Raw genomic sequence first — 21,078 nt, 5'->3', positions numbered from 1 at the left:
CACAGGCAGCCAGGCCCATAACCACAGTCTTTTGGGAGAAAGCATCATCTTGATGATGCCATGATTTTGGACTTCTCCTAGCTTCAAAACCTTGAGCCAATACATTCTTGTTGTTTAAACCAACCCATTGCATGATATTTGCTTTAGCAGCCAGAAATACAAAACACCCCCCATTCCCACAGCTGCTATCCTCTGCATGGCTTGCGAGATTCTATGGCATGCTTGTTACCTTGCTATCCTTCTAACTGGTCTCCTTATCACTTTCCTGTCTATCCTCAAATCCGTCTCGCATATTGTTGACACAGTAATTCTCAAAAATCTTTTTCATTATGACCCTTCATTTATTTATGACACCCAGCTCCTGCTTCTGTAAACCCCGTTCTCCCTGCCTACTTAAATCTTAGCCATCTTTCCAGATCTAGTTGAAATTTCATCTTCCTGGACCATTTTAATTCTTAAGCTTACCTATCAATTCTCTGACATGGTATTTGTGTCTGAACAACACCCCTTGGGAAATCAATGATGTCAGTTCTTTCACTTGAGGGAATCTAGTCTCCTTGAGGACAAGGTGGAGCTTATAAATTCCTTGCTTTTTTTCAGGCCGCCTGGCATAGTTCTAAACACGTAGTAGGTAGTCAATTGATAATTATATTCTGAACTTAATTCACATCTCAGCTGAAGACTTAATATGTTACTTTTGTTAGGAGTACTATGTCACCCTTCCTGCAAAAGATTTGAAGGACGATGTTATAGGGATGGCCATTGTGAAAGGAATAAAGAGCTAATGGTGGGATTTGAGGTATCAGTAAGGGACTGTGTGATGTTAAAAACTTTGCTTTGACTTGCCAGTCATCTACTCTCCCTATGACTGGTGTTGGCCCTCTGGCCACTGCCATGGTGAGAACATATCACATCCTTAGCAGGTTTTGAATTTCATCTATACCAAGTTCTATACCACTATCTGTACCACATTCTATACCACCATTTATACCACATTCCTTGTCTTGCCACAACAGGATAGGCCTGTTCATTTATTTTACTTTCATCAGCTTCAGAAGCACTCCTTCCTCAAAGAAGCAGGCCCCAAATGCTTGTCAGTCAGATATCAAAATATCTTCCCACCTCCTCTGAAGCCCGGATTTCTAAAAATGCAGCTCCCTCTACAATTGTCAATGCACAACTTGTGTCTTTATACATATGGTCTATTTGCTACCTGTTTATTTTGTCCATCTTCTGGACAAAATAGCCTGGTAGTTTTCATCTTAGGACAAGGCTTCCAGTGTGTTGGTGACATCTTCTCTTAAGCTGTAGTAGAATGTTGATTGGTAAAAAGCAATCTTTTGTGTTTGATTTGTCAGAGTGAATAGAGTCTAGAAGGCCGTTGAAATTTTATTGTCTGAATATTTCAAACCAATGTAAATATCTCAGCAGAGCTCACAAAGGACAAGAATTGAATCAAAGAGAGAACCAGACAGAACAGCACCTTGGGTATTTCCCTTCTGATGCTCTCTTCCTGGAACTCATAATTCTTTGTATTTTAATATCTACATCTCAAATCAAAGACATTGTAGGAACTGGCATATAAACAGTGAGCTTGGTCTAGTGTGTGGACTTGGAGAAATCCTCCGGAAAAAAGATGCAGTACAGCAGGAGGGAAGAAGCTGTAACTCCTACAATTAGCTTTTGCTAATGGCTGGAGAGTCAGCTCCTTTGAATCATAATGCTGAATTCCCTGGCTTATGAGTTTGGTCTTCCAAATAAGTGAAGAGAATAGTTTGGTATTGGTGCTCCCTGAGCATCTCTGCTTTTTCACTGCCCCCTTCTGGGACGGAAATGTTCTCAGAGTAGCTAAAAAAGCAGAGAAAAATCTGACCACAATGAGAACATTATGGGAATTTATAAACTGGATGAACAACATTGCCCAACCCAGACAGGTATAACCATTTTCTTTCATAAAACCAATTCATCGTAATAGGGAGGAGAATGGCAAAGTTTCATTTGCCAACACTTAACAAAATGTTAGTGGACACGGTGCAAGTTTAGTGCAGCAATTTGAGAGAGATGTTTCTCAGAGTAAGCTCAGGGTCTTTTGATCCATTTGGTATGATGACCTGTGTCCCTGTAGCAAGAAATCAAGGACTGGAAGAGTCTTTTTCTCTACTCTGAGCCAAAATAATGTCACATCTCTGGGATGGAATGATGAAAGGCTTTATGGGACAAGCACAGTCCTTTGTTGAAGATTTTGAACTGGCCTGGTAACCTCTGCCCATCTCACCCAGCTGAGGAACCCCTAGTGTAGGAAAAGAAAGGGTGCAAAACAGTTAATGAAAAGGTACTAGAGAGATGCTTATTAGAATTCAGAAAAACTTTATTGATGGTGAATAGGGTTCTTGGAGTTATTTTGTCTAAGAAAAATCCAAGAGAACAATGTGAACCAAACTTCAACTCCTTATTCACATTGACAGTGTGATTTGATAGAGAGAGACTAACCATTGGATCAGCAATTCTCCATCATAATAATACAATGAACATTTACTGAGCTTTTACTATGTGCCAGAAACTGTTTGAAACAACCTACATGTAGTATTTCATTTAATCCTCCCAATTTTATGAAGTATCTGTTGGTCTTATACCCATTTGACAGATAAGGGAACTGAGATTCAGTGAGTTAAATTAACATCTCCAACTCTTTACACAGTTAATAAATGACAGAGACAGAATTTGCTTATCCCATAAGCTTAATATCCTGAGTGTAAGCCTTCATTTCCCACCCCCCAACCCCCAATATTTGCAGACATTTTAGGACAACTTGATAGTTATTAAGGTGGTATTGCAAGAAGAGGATACTATTGTTTAAATAAATTTAATATTTTAAAAAGATAATTTTCTCCTTCACTGGCATACACTAGCCTTATCTCTTTAAATGTGGTCATAGTGCTCCCTTTCCATTATACTGCCCTATTGAACATCCCCTTCCCCACCAACCTTCCCTCGGGTGAGGAGAGGGGTGCAGGCAATATTTCAGATCCTTCCTTCTAGGCATTCCACATACCTCCAGTTTCTTCTGGAGAAGGAAGTATCTTGAATCCAGCCTAAAGGAATGGATGAGTGGGTAAGTGGACTGTGCACGTGCCCCCTTTACTGGTGGGGAAATTCCCTTCTTCACATTTCCCTTCTGCCTCTGCCGGGAAAGTCAACTTGCTCTGCTTAGGAGGGATTTCCTAGATGATGGCTAAACTCAGATTGAGGTAAATGAATAGAAAGCTCTGGAAGGCAAAGATAAGCAATTCTTAGGGCAGAGAAGGGAACAGGAAAAACAAAGTAGCTAACGTGCATTTGTATTAGAATGTACTATGGTAGATCTTCCCTGTTATTCAATGCAGCTCACCCATATGGAGTGTCAAGGGAGAGGAAGCCTGAGGTTTGTTTTTATTCATTTATTTTCAGCTTTTCTGTAGATATTGTTGTGTGTGGTAATTCCTAGGCAGATGTTACAATGTAGAGTTTCTCCCGCAGTTTAGTTGGCATTTTTAACAGGATTCTGATTAAAGTCCTTCTCTTCAACAGCTAGTTCAGTGATTGAGGCTGAAAGGAACTGGGCTTTGAAATCCTCTCTTAAAAACCAAAGACAATCAGAACAGCTTTATTTTCTTTATTTCCATGAGTCTGCTGTGAACTATTACAGGTTTAGGTCACATGAAGCTTCTCTGAGACCCCCTAGGTGGGAAGTCCTCCATCTATGAATCATGGAGATCCCTTGTGAAATCCAGAGCAGGTGCCGGTCTTTAAGGATGCTAGTGAGCCTGTAGGATCCTAAAGCAGGATTTGGGGGTTGTGTGTTTGAAAACAACAGTGCCAGTATGCATTACCTCCCATGTCAATCTCTTCTTCTCGTGCTGCCATTATAGTAGGGTAACTAAAACTTGGTGTTTTCTGACTTCTAAAAAGGTTGAAATTGGAGGGGCAAATAAAATGAAAGGGTGACAACATCCAGGTAATCTGTGGAGTTCCATCAATGTCATCTCATTATGAATTTCTTTAAGCAGTACTTTTGTATTGTCAATTTTATCAGCCCTGTGGAATTTGTGTGTGTGCGATAGAGTAAGTATTGCACATCTCAGCCAACCTATGCTTTTCCTTCTTCTCCCCATTCTCAAAGGGTTTTGAAGAAGGTAAATCAATAAATCAATTGGTACCTTGTCCAATACCCATTTCAATGACATCACAGTGCCATTTGCTAAAGGTCAGACAGTTATGGAAAGAGATTGAGCCATTTCCATTTGATAATGTATTTCTTTGCCTTTTGAAAAATAAAACAGAAAGGAATAGTGGAATGTCCTTGTAAATAATTTTTGTCTTGACCTTATCAAAAAGCAGAATACACAAAAAGCTATTTATAGAGAGGATGATAAAATATCATTTATATCACAGAATTTATTGTGAACTCAGTGTGTTGTGTTTTCTAAGTCTTACTCTATAATATTTAATTAAAAAAATTTTCCTACCATTTCTAAATCACCTTTTTGGAAATCAGTTTTTATTTTGCAGATATGATTTTAGAAATGTATATATTTATTATTTTTATCCTTAAAATGATGGCAGATTTTAACACTTAAAAATCAATAAAAATATTTAAATGCACTAAGTTAACTTTGATTTTCGGAGACAAATCGTACAACTTTGAAGAAATAGTATATATATTCTATAAGTATATAATATAATCTTAAATTGGGATAAAATGAATGCAACCATTTAAAAATATTTCCTCAAATACTTTATTTTACTTTTATTATTTTTTTAAACATGGGCAGGAACCGGGAATCGAACCTCGGTCTCTGACATGACAGGCAAGAACGCTCCCTGTTGAGCCACTGTAACCCATCCTCCTCAAATACTTTAAAATCATATCTTCACTTAAATTCAACCTCTCTTTGAGCCAACTGTAATATTTTTTCACATAGACCTTCCAGATTTTGTTATTATTACAATAGTATTAAAAGGAGTATGTTTACTAAGAACCCTAAAACATATGGGAATATTATAACAATTACAAGGATAATGACAATAGTAAAATGCATTTCTAGTGCCTTGAAATCAAAACTATTCCAGACCGAGGGAATAAATGAGAGAGTTCCAGTCTAAGAACTGCATTCAGTGACTTCCTCACCTAAAGTATGATTCTTTGCCTCTATTCAGCTCAGATTTCTTTCCATAAATAAATAAATTCCATCTAAAATAGTTAGAATAGATGGTCTGTAAGATTCCTTCCAAGTCTGAGATTCTCTGCTTCTCTGATTCTCTCTGAAGAGGCTTCGATGACTTGGTATTAGGAGACCTGTAATAAATTGTGGCTTCCTGTGGGATGGGTGAAATTATGTAGAAGGAGATCTTGCTGTCTTATCAACAGCAGTATCAACCAGGAAGTTACTGCCCCACAGCACAGATATGCTGCCACACTGCGCCCAATGGGGTGATGGTGGGTTTGAAGCTCAGCTAACTGCTCCTTTAACCCTGGATTAGTATTGTTCTATAAACACTGGTCAGAACTTAAAATGAAAACTTGCAAGCCCTTACTTAAGCCTATGGAGCCAGAAAGGGAAAGAATCTGTGGGTGACATTACTGTGGCAAAAGTCAGCAGGTCTCATCTGAACTCCTATTTGTTCTGGGTCCATCTAAAGCCCTTGGAAATAAATGGCTTGAAAAATACAGTGGGAAGGGTTGGGTGACCTAAAATATTTAAAATAAAGGCCAAACTGTGAAATAAGAACAGTTCTCAACCACAGAAATATACTTTTTTCTGCTTGGACGTGGTCAGAGGTTATCTCATTTGCAAATTCTCTCAGCTGTATTTGGACCTAAAGAATGTATTTATTTCTCCCCTGTCTTCTTTGCTCTGCAATTCTGAGAATTAGGAGCAGGCTCGGTCCTGTACGCCCTTCTCTGCTTGCAGGGCGCACCTGGAGGTCAGGTGAGGAGGTCCGGGCTCTCCGCGTCCCAGGTTGATGCTGACAGCAGGGTCGAGCTGAAGCCCGGGCCCGGCGGGCCACATGCCCCCGGCGGCTCCCCCTACCGGGAATCCGGGGCAGCGCGGGTGTCCCGGCCGGGGGGTGACACAGCTGCCTCCCTGCCACTGGCCCGGTGGTGGCTTCGCGGGTGGGATGAGCGAACTGCCGCCGGCGGAGTCGACCAGCTCAGGGCGGAAGCTTTCGGTCCGGGTAACGAGTATTTTCCTGCACAAGCAATTAGCTGCAAATCAACATCTGAAACAGCCGCTGTGTAAACCAAGTGCCCTCAGCGCGCCTATGACAGGCGGGGCTGCGGGGGAGGGGTGCGAGTGGAGGGGAAGATGCAGGCCCAGGAAGGAGCCGGATGGGGTTGGGGGCCAGGGAGGTGGCCCAACAGGCGCTCCTTAAGTTACCGACAAAGTCGGAGCAGATCCCTGAAGAGGTAATCGGCCATCCTTGTTACACCGCGCCCCTCTGTCCCTCCCGCAACACGCGCGGCAGGTAGTCAGCACAGCCCATCTCAACTCCGGATGCCCTTCAAGACCCGGACTCCGGAAGCGAGCGTCTCCATGGTGCGCACCCACTTTGCACCTGCCATCTCTGGTACAACCGTTAGTTAATTGGGGCCTTCGAATGTCTGAAGCTAAGGATTGAGGTGAGCAGAGGAGTCCCCTAGTCCCCGGACCTACCTTCGGGCTTCTGTCCCGGGGCTTGTGTCTGAGCAGCGCCCGAAAAGCAGAACCGTTTGGGGTGAGGGACACAGGCGCGATTTTTTTTTTTCCGAAACGTGAGATGCTGGCACATGCTTGGGATCTCCTGCTAGGGGTGAGTGGTGGGGTTGCTACGATGAGGGTGCAGTTGACTACAGCAGGTTAGACTCGCAGGTTAGACATACGCACTCCACTGGACTCGAACGGCCTTAAATTCTGCCAGAGTGGGCACTTGCCTGGGTACCTACGGGCGGTGGATGGATGGGTAAAGAGCGGATTACTGAAGAATGACACCTGAGAAGCCAAATTTGGAAAGTCTAGCCCAATCCTAGGGGCAATAAACCGTAGAAATATATCAGTCATATGTACTTACAGATATGGGCCTTTAAAAATTAGAGGAAATAAGGGGCTGGAGATTTGACTAGAGAGCTGGCCTCTTTTTCTGCAGGCCGAGGGCGGTTCTGTGTCCCGCGCGAGGTGCAGTGGGTGTCACTGGGCAGCGTCCGGCGCCTCGGAAACCGTGACCCTCCGACCCAGGCAGAAATCCGCCAGCCTCCGCGCAGCCTGGGGCCTGCGGACCCCACAGTGGTATCCACTTCCGAGGCGGGGCCTTACCTAGGATATCGGGTCAGTGTCCGCAGCCGGGCTCCGACGACGGACCGAATTCCTAGGAATTTGGGGAAATTGAAATCGAAGCACTAGGAGCGTCGCCGGCTGCGACTGAGTGGGGAAGCCACCTCTGCCGCCTTTCCTATGCGGTGCCGTCTTGGGTCAAGGGCGCCGTAGGAGACGGTAACAAGCTACCGGAGCCTCGGTGCTTTCTTGCCGGCCAGACCTGAGCCGGGAGTGCGGAGAACTGGCGTCCTCCTAGCATCTCGCACTCAGTTCCCAGCCGGGGTGACTGGCTGGGTCCCGAGGCCGGGGCCAGGGGTAGGGATGGCGTTAGGGAGAAAGGGATTCATCTCTCGCTTGCTTCCTTTTGCTCTCTTTATTTCCAGAATACGCGATTTGGCAGTTCCGCCGTCAAAAAGATATTCTCTTTAAACTCCCCCCCGCCACCTCCAGATTTTTCTCAGTGGTATTGCAATGAAACCCCCACCCCTTTCTTAAATCCCCTCCCCCATATTCCGGGAAAATCTGAGTAATATTTGTTAAGGCATCTATACCTGATGTTTGTAGCAGAGTCGCCGGCTAAGTGTGTGGGGAAGGAGCTTAACTAAAGGGTTCGGTGATTTTTTTTTTTTTTCCCTGGAATTGCTGATATATGCTAGATGCGAAGGGGCTGGGCTTGCCGGCGAGTTAAAACTCGGGCTCGGTGGCTGGGCTCGGTAGCTGAGCCCCGGCGCGCGCCCAGTCTGTGCGCACCTCGCGCGGGCAATGTCTGCACTCCCAGTGCCTTGAGTCAGCCTTGGCTCTGCCAGGGGCCAGGTTCAGGCTTCCAAGTAGGCAGAAGAATCTGACAATCTCGCTCTTTTATCCTTGCCTCTACCCTCCCCCACAACTTGTCCTTTTTTGGTAGACGGGCTGTAATCCGCCGGAAGCCTGAAGCTGCGTGTAGGAGTCGTGAGCGACTCCGGGAACTGGCACTGCCCTCCTAGATATAGGAACCACAGGGAGTTGGGGGCAGAGGAGGGTCAAAAGGGCATCCGCTTTTGAGCGAGGACCTGGTTTACTTCCCTCAGTCTCCGAGCGGGAAGAATCGAAGCAGAAGGCTCCCTGGGGTGGCTTTTAAGCAGGTAATTCTGCGTGGGACAGAGAGTTGGTGACTGACACTGTCAGTGATGGCGACCAGACTGGGCAGCGCCCTTTCCGGATATGAAGATGATTAACCTCCGGCCCTAGCCTCGGATGGGACGCCTGTTCCGGCTCTGGGTTCCTAGTCGCAGGGATTAGGGACCCTCCTTTCAAAGACGTCGGGAGGGTCACGGCCTGGCACCACCCCTACCTCGGCGGTGAGAGGCCTTTCCCCTGAGTGGGACGGGGTGGGCAGAGGGGAGTAGAAAAGCCGTCCCTTCCCGAGGCCCGCCTCGCGGAGTCGGGTTCACCCGGCGGGTTCCCCGCGGTCCCCCGGGTCACCTCCCCCCCGCAACCACATTTCTGAAACTTACCAGATTCCAACCTTAAGGCAGGAAAAAAAGTGTTTCATATACAAACCGATCAGGGTATTTGCAGATAATTGCGTATGTCAAATACTCGGGCGTGATGACAAAGTGCAGAGATTGCCAGAGCCGGAGTTCGGCCTGACGGGCGGGGGCTGCTGGCGGGGCTCCCGGGCCACCTCACGCCTGCCGGGAGGCAGGACAAGGAGGGAGGGGGGCGGGGAGAACCAGGAGGCTGCAGCTGCCCCCAGCTCATTCAACTGAACTGCTGTTTCAACGACCCCTCCACTGTGGAAACGATTCATGGATTCATTCACAGGCTCCACACTGAAGCCCCGCGCGAAGAGGCGATGCGAGGGCGGATACCGCTCCAGTTCGCCCCCTCATCCCCTCCCCCCCACACACACAACCACCCCGGGTAGGATGACCAGGGGTTGCAGGGCCTCAGTTGAACTCTCAGACCCAAAGCAAAGGCCCTATCCCTACCGCTTACCAGAGCTAACGCCAGACTAAATGGTTCCTCTCTGTATCCTGACATATTAAGGGGAAGGATAAGTCACTTTGAGTCCAATTGCTGGACTTTTCTGATGCAGGGGTCAGTCCTCCACAGACTTAAAGATGGACAGGAAAGAAAAAAAGACACACACACACACACACACACACACACAAAACTCGACACCCCCCCCCCCCCCCCCCACTACATTCTTCCTATCCCAGTTGCAGGAAGCTATCCGTTGCCCAGGAGCCGCGGCATATTCCGCTCGCCTCAGCCAACCGGTCAAGGCCTCGGCAATGGCTAAGGCGGCCGCCCTAGGCAGCTTTCCGGACAACTGTTGGAGGCCCCCCGCAGGCACGCTCAGAATGTTTCAAGCGCCGCAAATCCTTAAAATTATAATAACACATATATATTAGATGGAGATAAGAACTACTGTTGGAGTCTAAATTTACTGGAAACCGAGGCGGTCGATTATAGGTGATATAAAAAAAGTTGGTGGCAGTCTGCGGCTTTGAGGTGACCAGGACCTCAGGGGTAGAGGGTATCCTGGCACCCCGGAGATGGGAAAGCAGTTGAGGCTCCCACCCTGCATACTGTATCATAGTGTGAACTGCAGCTCTGGGCCAACGTGGGGGTGGGGTGGGGAAGTGGGGGGGGGGGATGTTTGACCTTAACCCAACCGCTCTCTTTCCGAAAAATTAGGTGTGGATATTTCCGAAGGTAGGGGAAGGGGAAAGGAGAGTGAAAAGTGAGTGCGTGGGTGCAGCTGGGCTGCAGAAGGAGGAAGGTCCTTCTCGTTCCCGTGCCTTTAGCCCCCTCCCTTTTCTATCAAGTGCCTGGAGTCAGAGCATCCCCGGAAGCCCTTAAAATTTTACACTCGGATTGCCTGAGGCTTCCAATGATGACGGATTAGAAAAACACTTCTCTTCAGCCTTGTACCTGAGACAAAGGAATGTGGGTGGGGGGACGCTACTGGATTCACAGTTGGGGAAACCGAGATCCTCCCTTCCCCAGCTTGGGCGAGGGAGGGAGGGGCCCTAAAGGTCTTAGGCTGGGGAGCGCTTTCTAAGCCGGGAAGCAAGATTCGCAGAAGTCGGGACCTGGCTCCTTAGCCACGGGCCACCAAGAGCTTTCTGGACGTCCAGCAATTCAAACTCTGGCTAGGAAGCTTTCGACTAGAGGTCTCAGAGGAGGAACAGGTCGTCCAGCTCTGCAGGTGACTCTTCCAGGTGCAGTGTAAATGGACAGTAGCGTCTGTCCCAGGCTGGGCGACCAATCGAGGCCCCGCAAGTATAAGATGTAATTCTATTTGACTTTCCAAATCAAAGTGCATTGATTGGGGCCCAAAGAGTTCAGGGCATATAAACTGTCTTAATTAAGTCTATTATAAACAGACAAATCATTCCTTGCTTTTGCACTTAGAGCTGGGAAGATCGCACAGGGTCTGGCAGAAGCCAGGTTCCGGGGCCTCTAAAATAAATAATAATAATAAGGTAAGAAAAGGAGAGAAAAAGAATTTAGATAAGAATTTCCATGTCCTAAGAAAACAGTTGAACTGAAACCAAAACACGGGATAGCAGGGTAGTAATGAGGGAGGACTGTGGAAGCTTAAAAGTCGGGAGACACCTTTGGATTCCCAGAGCTGCACTGTCGGAGACCGCAGCGGAGGGGTGGGACTTGCCTCCCGGTGTAGTGGAAGGGTGGGGGAGGTCTCCAGTCGTTTGGAGAAACAGATGCCCATCGTTGAAGCTCTGAGTTATCCTTATCAGCTCGCGCCCAGTACTTGCATCTTTCCTTGCCACTGGCCACAACTTCCTGGCACCTGTAGGACAGCCCCGGGAGGGCGCGCCTTCCACAGTTTGACCAGCTTGCGGGAGAAGGAATACCTTCCTTGAGTGCCCTGAGCACAGGGCCGCGGCGACCCCCCGCCGAGAACTAGGAAGTGGCAAAGGCTAGGGGTTATGGGTGGGAACAGGAGCCCCAGCCAGAGCCGAAGGAAAAGAAAATTGTCTCTAATCTCAAGGGAAGTGGGAAATGGAGGGTATACCCCCGCAACTCAAGATTTGCGCTTTCTGCAGCCAAGGGCGGACGTCGGGTGTGTGTGTGGGTAATCTCGAGAAGGAGAGAGACCTGGCGCTCGGGAGTCCCCAGCACTGAGGGCGGAGGTGGGGGGTGGGCGGACGGGGATAGGGGAAGTGGCTGCGCTGGGGACCTTCGGCGAGATGTCTTTCTACGCCCCGAAGGTGCAAAGGGTCGGGTCTGACTCCGAATAACCCTGGAAGTTACCTGGGACCAAGGCAGAAGGCATCCCTCGGCACACTTTGAGTCTTACAGTCTAACAGCAGACGAATTTAGGGAAACCCAGCAATTTCTTAAAAGTAGAAAGGACAAGTTCTCCGTGATATGTCAGCACGGGAGATATGAACGCACAGGTTTGGTGTATTCCTGGTAATTTCATGAACTTGCTTATTTTTTCTTCGTCTGCAAAATTGAATTCTCATCTCTTTTCATTGACTATTTAGTATTTGGCCCTAACAATAATCTGATTCAGAAATAGTCTTCATTTCTTTAGACTGACATTCACAGTCTAGTTATATTACTGGTGTTTGATAGGAAATTTAAGTTCACATAACACTTTTTCTAAAAAGTTCCTTTAAAGGTATTTTTAAATTTTTCCACATAACAGAAAAGGAAAACAAAATTCTATCACTCTGGTTGGAGAGAAATAAGATTAGATTGCCTTCAGATTTTTGACATTTTATAGCATCCAAGAACTCAGAGCACACTAACTAATCACTTTTGAAGTTATTATTCATGAAAGGTCTTCATATTTTTAAATTGAGGCATGGTTTCCAGGTGAAAAAATTCTTTACAATTAAGAACATGCTTTCAAAAAGATCAGAAAACCAATCCCCAAATTTAGAATGCATTATAATACAGAGGTCCTTACTGGAAACAGTCACTACAACCATTAATACGAATGAGTTGGTGTAAAAATGTACTGAAAGTTCATTAAAATGCAGGCTATTAGGGAAGCAATCTCAATGTCTTTCCATCACATCCAAAGGGAAAAATCTTTAAAATCCTCTACCCTCATATTATGCTTGAATTATGCACGTGAATTATTGTCAACATTTTTTTTCCTCCTGTGGAATAAAAACAGTTCACCTTTCAAAACTCTCCAAACACAGAACGACGGTGATGATTGTTCTTGAGGCAAAGGACTTTTGAAACAACTTTCACACACACACTCTCACACCCCACACACAAACGCACACACAGTTGCTGGTTTTTGAAAACGCTGCCTCAAAATGAGAAAGAGAGAGAGAGAGACAGAGAGAGAGACAGAGAGAGACTGGAGCTTAGGTAACCAACAAACCCAATTACTAGGCTTTATTGATACTAAAAGAAAAAGTTCCCCTCGTAAAATTCTCTGAGCTTATTAGTTATTTAAATCAGCCCTAGGGCTGGACGAGCGACGCTGCGGGCATTCTGTGTGGCTCCTGGAGGTGAGTAGCCAGTGTCCGTGCAGTAACCAGACGCCCCTCGCTCGGCGCTGGGCACCGGGGGCGAAGGCAGGCACAGCGAGCCAAGGTGAGCCACTTGGCAGTCTGGCACTCTAAAAAGCTCCGCGTAGTCTACGGCAGGTCTTGGCGTACCAGACTTTAGTTACGACCAGGTCTCAGTCAATGATAGGGGTGTAGGGGTGTGGGCGAGCGGGCCAGCGGACGCCGAGCGCCCGTACTCAGGTGGCCAGCGGTGCTGCCTCACTTCGGGCGCCGCGGAGCACCGGCCCCGGCTGGAGCGCGCATGTTCGCGCTGCTAGCCCCGGACTCTGCAAGGGTGAGGCAGGCGGCTGCGGGGTGATGAACAGCTCAGGGGTCCCGCACTGGTTCCTGTTTTGTGTGGGTTATAAATTTGTAATCAGGTGGGTACCAGGTGATTTTACACGTTTCTTGTGCCATTGTCTTTTTCAATAGCTGATAGTCCTATGTGTGTATGCGCGCGCGCGAGTGAACAGGTCAACTTATTTAAAAATAAGCCAAGTATACCCAGGGAAGTTCTCTAAGTCCGACGTGTGGGTCGTCAATCCTTGATGTGGGGCCACGCCAGTTCTAGGTGATGCCTAGTTTCGCTGGGTCGTGAGGGATGGCACGGCGGGTGGGGAGGAGCTGAGGCTAGGGACGCCTGTGTCACAACCACCTGGGCCTTAGTCTAGGAGTCTAGCTCTGACGGACTGCAAAAGTGTCCAAAGGGCTTCCTGTGATTGAGACAACGTTCCAGGCAAAGCGCCTACGTGGGATCTTGTCGGTTCCCCGTCACTTGGGGCGGGTTCGTCTTCGGTTCCATTAGAATGGCTGGGTCTTTGGGTCCAGCGGCCTTGGTTTTCGCCCTCTCGGGCGTGATTCGAGAACAGCGCGAATTAGCGCCGCAACGCACTGGGGAAATCTCTGTGGCTTGTGCCGCCTGGGACTGGTTTGCCCGGCCCTCCCGCTTCTGATAGGAACGGTGCAGATTTTGCGGCGCAGTACCGCCTGCCTGCTGGAGTTTGAGGTGTGGGTGGAGGTGCGGTGGCCAGACCTTTCCAGGTGTACTTTTCATTTACAAGTGGTTGGGGCCAAGTGCGAGAGGGAGTGTTTTGAACTCGCCGGGGGTGATTTCTGTGTTGGGCGGCCCGACTTGGAACCAGGCCCGGGGTCCTGCCTATACCCCGTCGCTAAACCCGAGGACTTGGGGCGACGCGGAAGGGCCGGATCCCCGGAGCCTCAGGTTTAGGACGCAGCCCACGCGGTGGCGCTGTCGGGAGACGACCATTCGGCTGCGAGCCGGAGCCCCAGCAATGACCTGGGTTCCGGGGTGGCGGGACCGAGAGACCAGCCGAGACAGCGGAGCTCTTCGCCGTCACCTTGGGCGGGGGGATTGGAGATGGAACGGAGTCTCTCCGCCTAGCTCTGTTTCCGCGTCGGAAAAGCAGCCGCCAGGGCGGTGAATTCCCAGCTCCAACCCTGGCAGCTTCGGGATGGGGGCGGGGAGACATCGGCGGTTTGTTTTCTTTCCCCCCTTTGCCTTGTTACCCCCGCGATTTAAAGTCAATTTCAGTAAATAAACTAGATTACCAGGGTAGTCATTCTCTCGCTGCGCTGCTGCAGAGATCCAGTTATTAAGCTCTCCACTCTGAAAAAGAACGAAGGAACGGGAGCCCCGGGGGCGTTGCCTTGCGTGGCGGGGTTAGTGCTAGGAATCCGCAGGCCCTCGGCCTTCCCGGGCCTCCCCGCGAAAGTACACCCAGACCGTCCACGCAACGACCCCCTCTCTTGGAAACTTGTCCCCTCGCTTTCCTCATCTGGGGCAGGCAGTGCCCCCCCTCTCGGTACCCTCTCCCACCCACCCCCACACCTGGGACCCTGGTGCAGAAAGCTCCTCGCCTGAGGCAGTTCCCGAGCACACTTTCTCGCCTACCCTCCCTCCGGGCCTCTGCAGTCGGTTCCCCTGACCCCAGATCCTCCCGCCTCCTGGGTGCTCTGCTCACCTTCTCACGCGGTCTAGTTATCCACCACCCTTCTCCAATCGTCTCCCTCGATCGTATCTCTCAGTCCATGCCGAAGGGCTGGCTAGATTGGGGACAGGAGCAGGACCTCTCCTTCCATACCTTAGGCAGCCGGACGTCTTCCTCCGCGCTCCGCCCCCGCCCAGGCCCCCTGAGCCGCAGGGACAGCCAGGAACAATTTATTTCTGCCTGGCGCTTGTTGGGGTTTGCCCGGTTCTGATGCCAACAAGGAAGGCGTGAGGATAACGAAGTAAGTGACTCCCTCCCCCTGCACTTCGGTCAGTCCCCAGATGCCCCGAAGCAGTCTGGGAAAGAGCTTGAGCCCACCCTAGTTGACCAGGCGTTCTAGGCGCGTCCTCTTACGGGCGTTACGGCCCGGGGCCCTTGTCCCATCCAGTTTCTAATCCAAGCCCCGGGCAATTATGCGGCCCGCGGAAGTGTTGGTCATCCAACTCTCCACGGACACTCCACGGAAGAAATTGGCTTCAGGGCTACGTGGGCTTCATTTGAGAGAAAAGATTCTCCTTCCCGCCTTCCTCCCGCCCCCAGCAGGGCAAACTCTGGGGGAAGGGACAGCCCCGCGTTTGTTCCAAGAAGCCGTCGAGGGCTTATTGACGCTGATAATTCCCAGTTTTCCGTGTAAATCGGGACGTGGAGGGAAGACGTGGCACAACTTTCCGATGTTCTCTAAGAGGCAGCTCAAGGCCAGGATGGCTCTTTGCCTGGGTGACCGGACCTGAAAGCTGGGGAGCCTGGGGATGGATTGGTGGGCTTTCAGCGGCCCAGGGTCCCGGCCGAGAGTCGGAGTTCAGTGTCTGGCATCCCGCACCCTTTTTTCTGGGCAGTCGGGCCTAGGCTGTCCGCAGCGGGGCATCGGGGAAGAAATGTTGTCCAGGGTTGGAACCCCGCACAGCAAAAACCTCGGTCTCGAGAGAAGGAGAAACCAAGAAACGTAGTCATTAAAAGTACAGGCCATCAGAGAAAGGAGAAGAAATGGCGAGAGAGAGAGAGAGAGAGAGAGAGAGAGAGGAGAGAAAAGAGAGACGAGAGAGAGAGAGAGAGAGAGAGAGAGAGAGAGAAACGAGAGAAGAGAGAGACGAGAGAGAGAGAGAGAGAGAGAGAGAGAGAGAGAGAGAGAGAGAGAGAGAAGAGAGAGAGAGGACGAAGGGGAGATCTCGGAAATAACAGAAACCATGCATATTTAAGCACCGTGTATGAAGATCCGTTGATTTTTAAAAAATAACAAATCTCCGTGTGATTATGAAGACAGGCTGCCTCTCACTAAGTGACATAAAAAAATATTGGGAGTTGGGGGTAGTAGGGGCAAAAGTCTGAGCAGATTCCCGACAAAATGTCCCCCCAATGTAAACTTTATGCTTTTGAGCACTGCAGTAAACTATCAGGTAATGCGAAAAAATGAGTTTTGGATCAAAGTTTTTTTTTTAAGTAAGTAAAACCAATTCTTGAGCTTGCTTTTGTTTTAAAAGTGTTGGAAAATAAACTACTTACGGAATATAAAACGAAACCAAACAAAATATTTTGAATCATCATCATCATAATTTATTCATTACTGTTTTAAAAAGTAGAAAATCCTAGCAAAAGATAAAATATTATTTAAAAATTCCTTATTGTCAAAATATAACATGCTGGAAATAATCGCTTACTTCAAGTTGAAATAAGGTCAATACAAAAATTGTGCAGTATAAAGCATATGTAATTTGAAACAGAAAAGGCCTTTATTAGGGACAAAACTCAAGGAAAAAAACCACACTGGGCACACATCCTAGAACTCTCCTTTTTTAAATCGAAAGAAATTTGTAAAATGCGTTACTAAACGTAAAATCTACAAACATTCAAAGTACATGTCTGGTAATAATTCATCGTATTTGACATATTCCTCTCTGCTAAATGCAGTTTTAGATAATTTGAGCTTTTTTTTTTGCCCCAAATGATAAATGCTCATTATCAAAAACGAACAAGAGGAAACTCCAATAAAGAGAAAATCAATGAATTTTAAAAGGGCGCAGAATCTTAAACTAGCCACAATGCACATTTAGTTGTAGTTAATTATACAGTTTAAATAGCCCTTTTCAAGGGGCTTAATAATTCAGAATCAATAGTTCCCCTCAAAACATAATAAAATATTTACACTCTATAAAATATTAACCAATTAACAATACGGCTGTGTTGTTTATAAGAGCGTAACTCGTCCCGTAATCATATTGTTGACACAAGCCTGTGAGATTAGCGAAGTGATCCTTCGCAAAATGTAAATGAAGATCTTCAGACAGTGGTGTTTATAAAATAGCTCATTAATGGTTTAGGATTGAATCGCTCCAACCATCCGCATCATCAGATATAATAATAGAGACGAATCAGATAGGAAAGATCTTGGCTAAACCATTTGCATTTTTTTTTCCAGAAGTACTGAAGTCCTAATATCACCAATTCTTGTAAGTTCCTGGACATTGATCCGGAGGATTCCGAGGTTCAACACCAAGGTAAGAAAGAAACAGCATTATTATCATTGTTAAAAAAAATTGATAAGAAATGTGCCTTTCCTCTTACGAAAGCTGGCTCATAGTTGGACGGTGGTAGTTGATTTTTGCAACCCCTTCCTTCCCATTCCGACTTGACATTACAGATAAAAAAAAGTTTGTCGATCAAACTTACAGTTTGTTTCTTTTGCAGCCAGTAACCTTTTAGCTATCACCACGGGTTGATTTATTTGAACTACTTTGCTCTCCACGGACTTCCGACTTCTAATTGTGCATTTTCCCTAACACGTTTATTTGGGGGAAATGGGGTTTGGGGAAGGGAAGTAGGAAAAGGAAAGCGCTGCCTACCCCTCCCCCCCCACACACCCAGGGTGACTCCCCGAAGGTTTACTATCTTGCTCGAGCCCTTTCTCCACCCGGCTGCTTTGGAACTTGGTGGGCGGCGCCTGGGTGCGGGTTCACTGGGATCTGAGAGCCGAGGCTTAGGCCAGGGGCAGGTTTCGTTTCTGGGACCTTTTCTCTTCCAGGCCCTTGCCTTTGAAGGGATGGCCGCGCACACACCGCCCATGGAGGTCTAGTCCTGGGCACGCTCAGCGGACGCGGTTTCCTGATGTCCCTACTCTGGGAAGGGAGTTCCAGAATTGCCCCCCCAGAGCGCGTTTCCAAAGCCGAATGTAGTTTGGCCCTCTGGCGCCGCCGTACCATCAACGCTTCTTAAGGGGGACCGGCAGCTTGGGCAGTGAGATAGCGGGGTAATCCTTGGAATACAGGGGATTAAGAGGGAGAGCTAAGGTGTGCGGGAGCAACAGTAAGAGCTACCAGCTGAAGGGGCCTCGCCGGCCTCAATGTCGGAGTGGACGCGCGTACATCCTCAAGTCCCAGGTCCCAGCGGCGAGTGTCCGTAGGCATCGCAGGCATCTCGCGGAGGCCGCGCACCCTGCCCACCTTCCGCTCTTAAGGAGGCTCCGCGCATTAGCCGGACCGCAGGGGCAAGAACGCGGCGGGAGCCTGGCCTGTTCGGCTAGAGTATGCTCCACCTTAAATGAGCGCCGCGGCCGGAGCCCGGCTACGGGCGGCGGCCGCGGGAGCCGGCAAAAGTTTGTGGCTGAGTCGCACCTTTGCGGGATCTCCTGGCGACACCCCGCGCGGCCTCCCCCGAGGTGGGGAGGCCGGGTCCTCACTGCACAGCTCTGCAGGCGCCCACGGCCAAAGGCCCGAGCCGTTCCGGGTCCCTAGCGCTCAAGCCCCGCAGCCTGAGGACTGGCAGCCCCACCGCTCTTGCTGCCACCGCGCCACAGCCTCCAGGCGGCTCGGGCTACACCGCTCGCGATGTCGCCCGCACTGCGAGCGCTCCAAGGACGCAATCCAGGGAGGCCGCCCGTCCTGCGACCCCCATGTAGCCCCTGCTTCTGTGTCACCCGCAGCCAGGCGGGCAGTGCCAGTGCGCCCGCCGTTCCGGACACTCTGGCTATTGTTCCGGATCAGCTGCCGTGCCGGCTCTGAGAGAGAAGCGGCCTTCCCCGCGCACCCAGCGGCGCGGAGCGTGGGGGCTGCTCCAGCCGAACGACAGGCTTCGCGCGGAGGGAGAGCTCTGAGGCATCGCGAAAAGTTGCTCCGAGGGGCGGAGGCGGTGGGTGGTGGGCGGAGGCGGTGGGTGGGGGAGGCGATCGCCCTCCTATCTCCAAAGTCGAAAGTATTCGGCGCATTTAGCAGAGCCGGGAGCCGAAGCAGCCGTGGCCACTTACTGCGCGTCGGTCTGCGCCTCGGGTGGGAGCACGGCACCCAGAGTCTGCCTTGTAGCCGCCGCCTCCGCGCCGGGACGAACGCGTCTACCGGTTGGGTGAGGCGGCCGCGCCCTGGACCCGCCGCGAGGAGAAGGAGGACCAGATACCCGGCCCCGACACCCGCCAGTGCCGGGTCGCACCCTCGCGCGGGCCGCGGCCAGCGCTTCACGCCGCACTCAGTCCTTGGTCATCGTTCTTCCGCCGCCCCGCGTGCCGTCCCAGCCACCAAGCTCCCAACCCCGACTCTCCTCTTCCTCCTCCTCCCAGCTTCCCACCCGCCCCTCGCCTATTCCTCTGTCTCCTCCGCAGCCTCGCCGCTGTTGGGTCCCCGCGCCCACAGCGATTGATTGATTGATGTTTAATTTCCTGCCAAGCGCCCCCCTCCTTCTCTCGCAACCTCCCCAGCCCTCCTCCCCACCCCCCATTCCCCTCTTTCATTGCGGTGGACCAGTCTGGCTTGGGCTTAGATCTGTCCCCTCCACCCCCATCCCGAAATAACCTAGAGACTTCCCCTACCCCCACCCCAAATTATTATTTTGAAGGCGTTAGCTCTGGGGACGGAAAGGGGGAGGGGGAGAAATCGGAAACCGAGGACAACCCAAAAGGACTCACTTTGCCTGATGACTCAACGCAACTAATAATCATCTCCCTCTCAGTGTGTGTGTGTCTCTCTCTCTGCGGCTTGTCAGTGAGTCCGGCTCTGGCTGCTGGCGGCGGCGGCCGAGAGGGAGAGGTTGAAGGTGACAGCTCCGGCGGCCGCCGCGCTCTCTGCGGCGCGCGGTCGGGGTCCCTGCGTCTTCCTGGCCCTCGGTGGCATTGGCCCAGCGGCTCGGGTCGTGCCTCCTCCAGAGTTTAGCAGCCCTGTGAACCCGCAGCACCGACCTGCGGTTATCGCAGTCGCCTCTTGGTTCTCAGCCCTTTCTCTCCAGAACGGGTCTCCTTCCGGAAGGTGTGAAAAGGCGTTTTTCAGCCTCCTTCCCTCTTTCCCCCTCCTCCGCCGTCCCCTCCCCCGCTCCTCGGGTGCCCCTTTGGAGGAGCCCTCCTTTCCCTCTCCTCCTCCTCTCCTCCCCCCTCCCCCATCATCATCATAACAACCATCTCTGCGCAAGAAGAAGACACCCTGACCCAGGACCTTAAACGTTAGGACCTGGGGAAGAGGAAGGGGGAAGGAGAAAAGAGAAAGGAAGACTAAAAGAACGCTACAAGGCAAAGCACCAGAAACTTTCCACCCTGGATTCTCTACTTTTGCTCCATGGACAGAGCCCCAGCCAGCCAAGTTACAGACAGACCGTGAGCAGTAAGTACGCAAGGCGAGGGCTCCCGCGCGGCGCTGGGGAGTTCGGGGAAGCCCCGAGACCCGCTAACTTCACTCCTGGCGGATCTCGCCCTCTCGAACCTGGTAACCGGGGGATTGCTGTTGCAACCCTCGCTCGCGGTCCTCACGCTGTCTCTACATATCTCGCATCTCACTTCTCATCTCCCTTTTGCCACTTATCTTGACCGGTGGCACCACGGCTCCTTTCACGGCGAGGGTGCCTCCGAGGATTCCCAGTTCACTTTGTTATGCCGCGTTCCTGGTTTTACGGGGATGTCAGCGGCAACGCTGTCTCGTCAGGTGTCCTTCACCCCGCCCCCCTCCCCCAAATTCCGGGGTGCTGTGACCCCCAGGTACGGTGAGGAGTACGCTGCAAGCCAAGCGACCCAGAGGAAAACTTTTTGGAGCGGTTTTGAAAACTGAGATTGACGAAAGCTGCTCCTGCATTTAAGAATTTAAATGCTTTTTCTTTTGTGTTTTATGCTGAAGAGCTTTTAAAATTACTGAGATGAAGCTGAATAAGATCGTTCCAAAATAACGATTGTAGCTCCCGCTTTTGTGATGTAGGTTATTCTGGAGGTTATTTTGATAATTACCTCAAAGTGTTTAGTGATGCCTATTG

The 21,078-nt window shown here is 49.9% G+C and overlaps 1 protein-coding gene across 6 annotated transcripts in view; it reads left to right on the top strand.

Moving 5' to 3' along the window:
* The window catches only part of SATB2 (SATB homeobox 2), a 276,598-nt gene that overhangs the window by 66,668 nt on the left and 188,852 nt on the right, over positions 1-21,078 (top strand). For 3 of the 6 annotated variants that reach the window (XM_077154588.1, XM_077154587.1, XM_077154583.1), the window contains exon 2: positions 17,282-17,360. The gene's annotated coding sequence lies outside the window, so the exon portion shown is untranslated. Of the gene's footprint in view, positions 1-14,892; positions 15,110-17,281; positions 17,361-19,563; positions 20,439-21,078 lie in introns of those variants that run through there. The other 3 variants (XM_077154585.1, XM_077154589.1, XM_077154584.1) reach the window with 3 other exon arrangements.

Source organism: Tamandua tetradactyla, chromosome 3 (assembly GCF_023851605.1).
Source record: "Tamandua tetradactyla isolate mTamTet1 chromosome 3, mTamTet1.pri, whole genome shotgun sequence".
NCBI lineage: Eukaryota > Metazoa > Chordata > Mammalia > Pilosa > Myrmecophagidae > Tamandua > Tamandua tetradactyla.
This window is presented reverse-complemented; position numbering and strand designations above follow the sequence as displayed.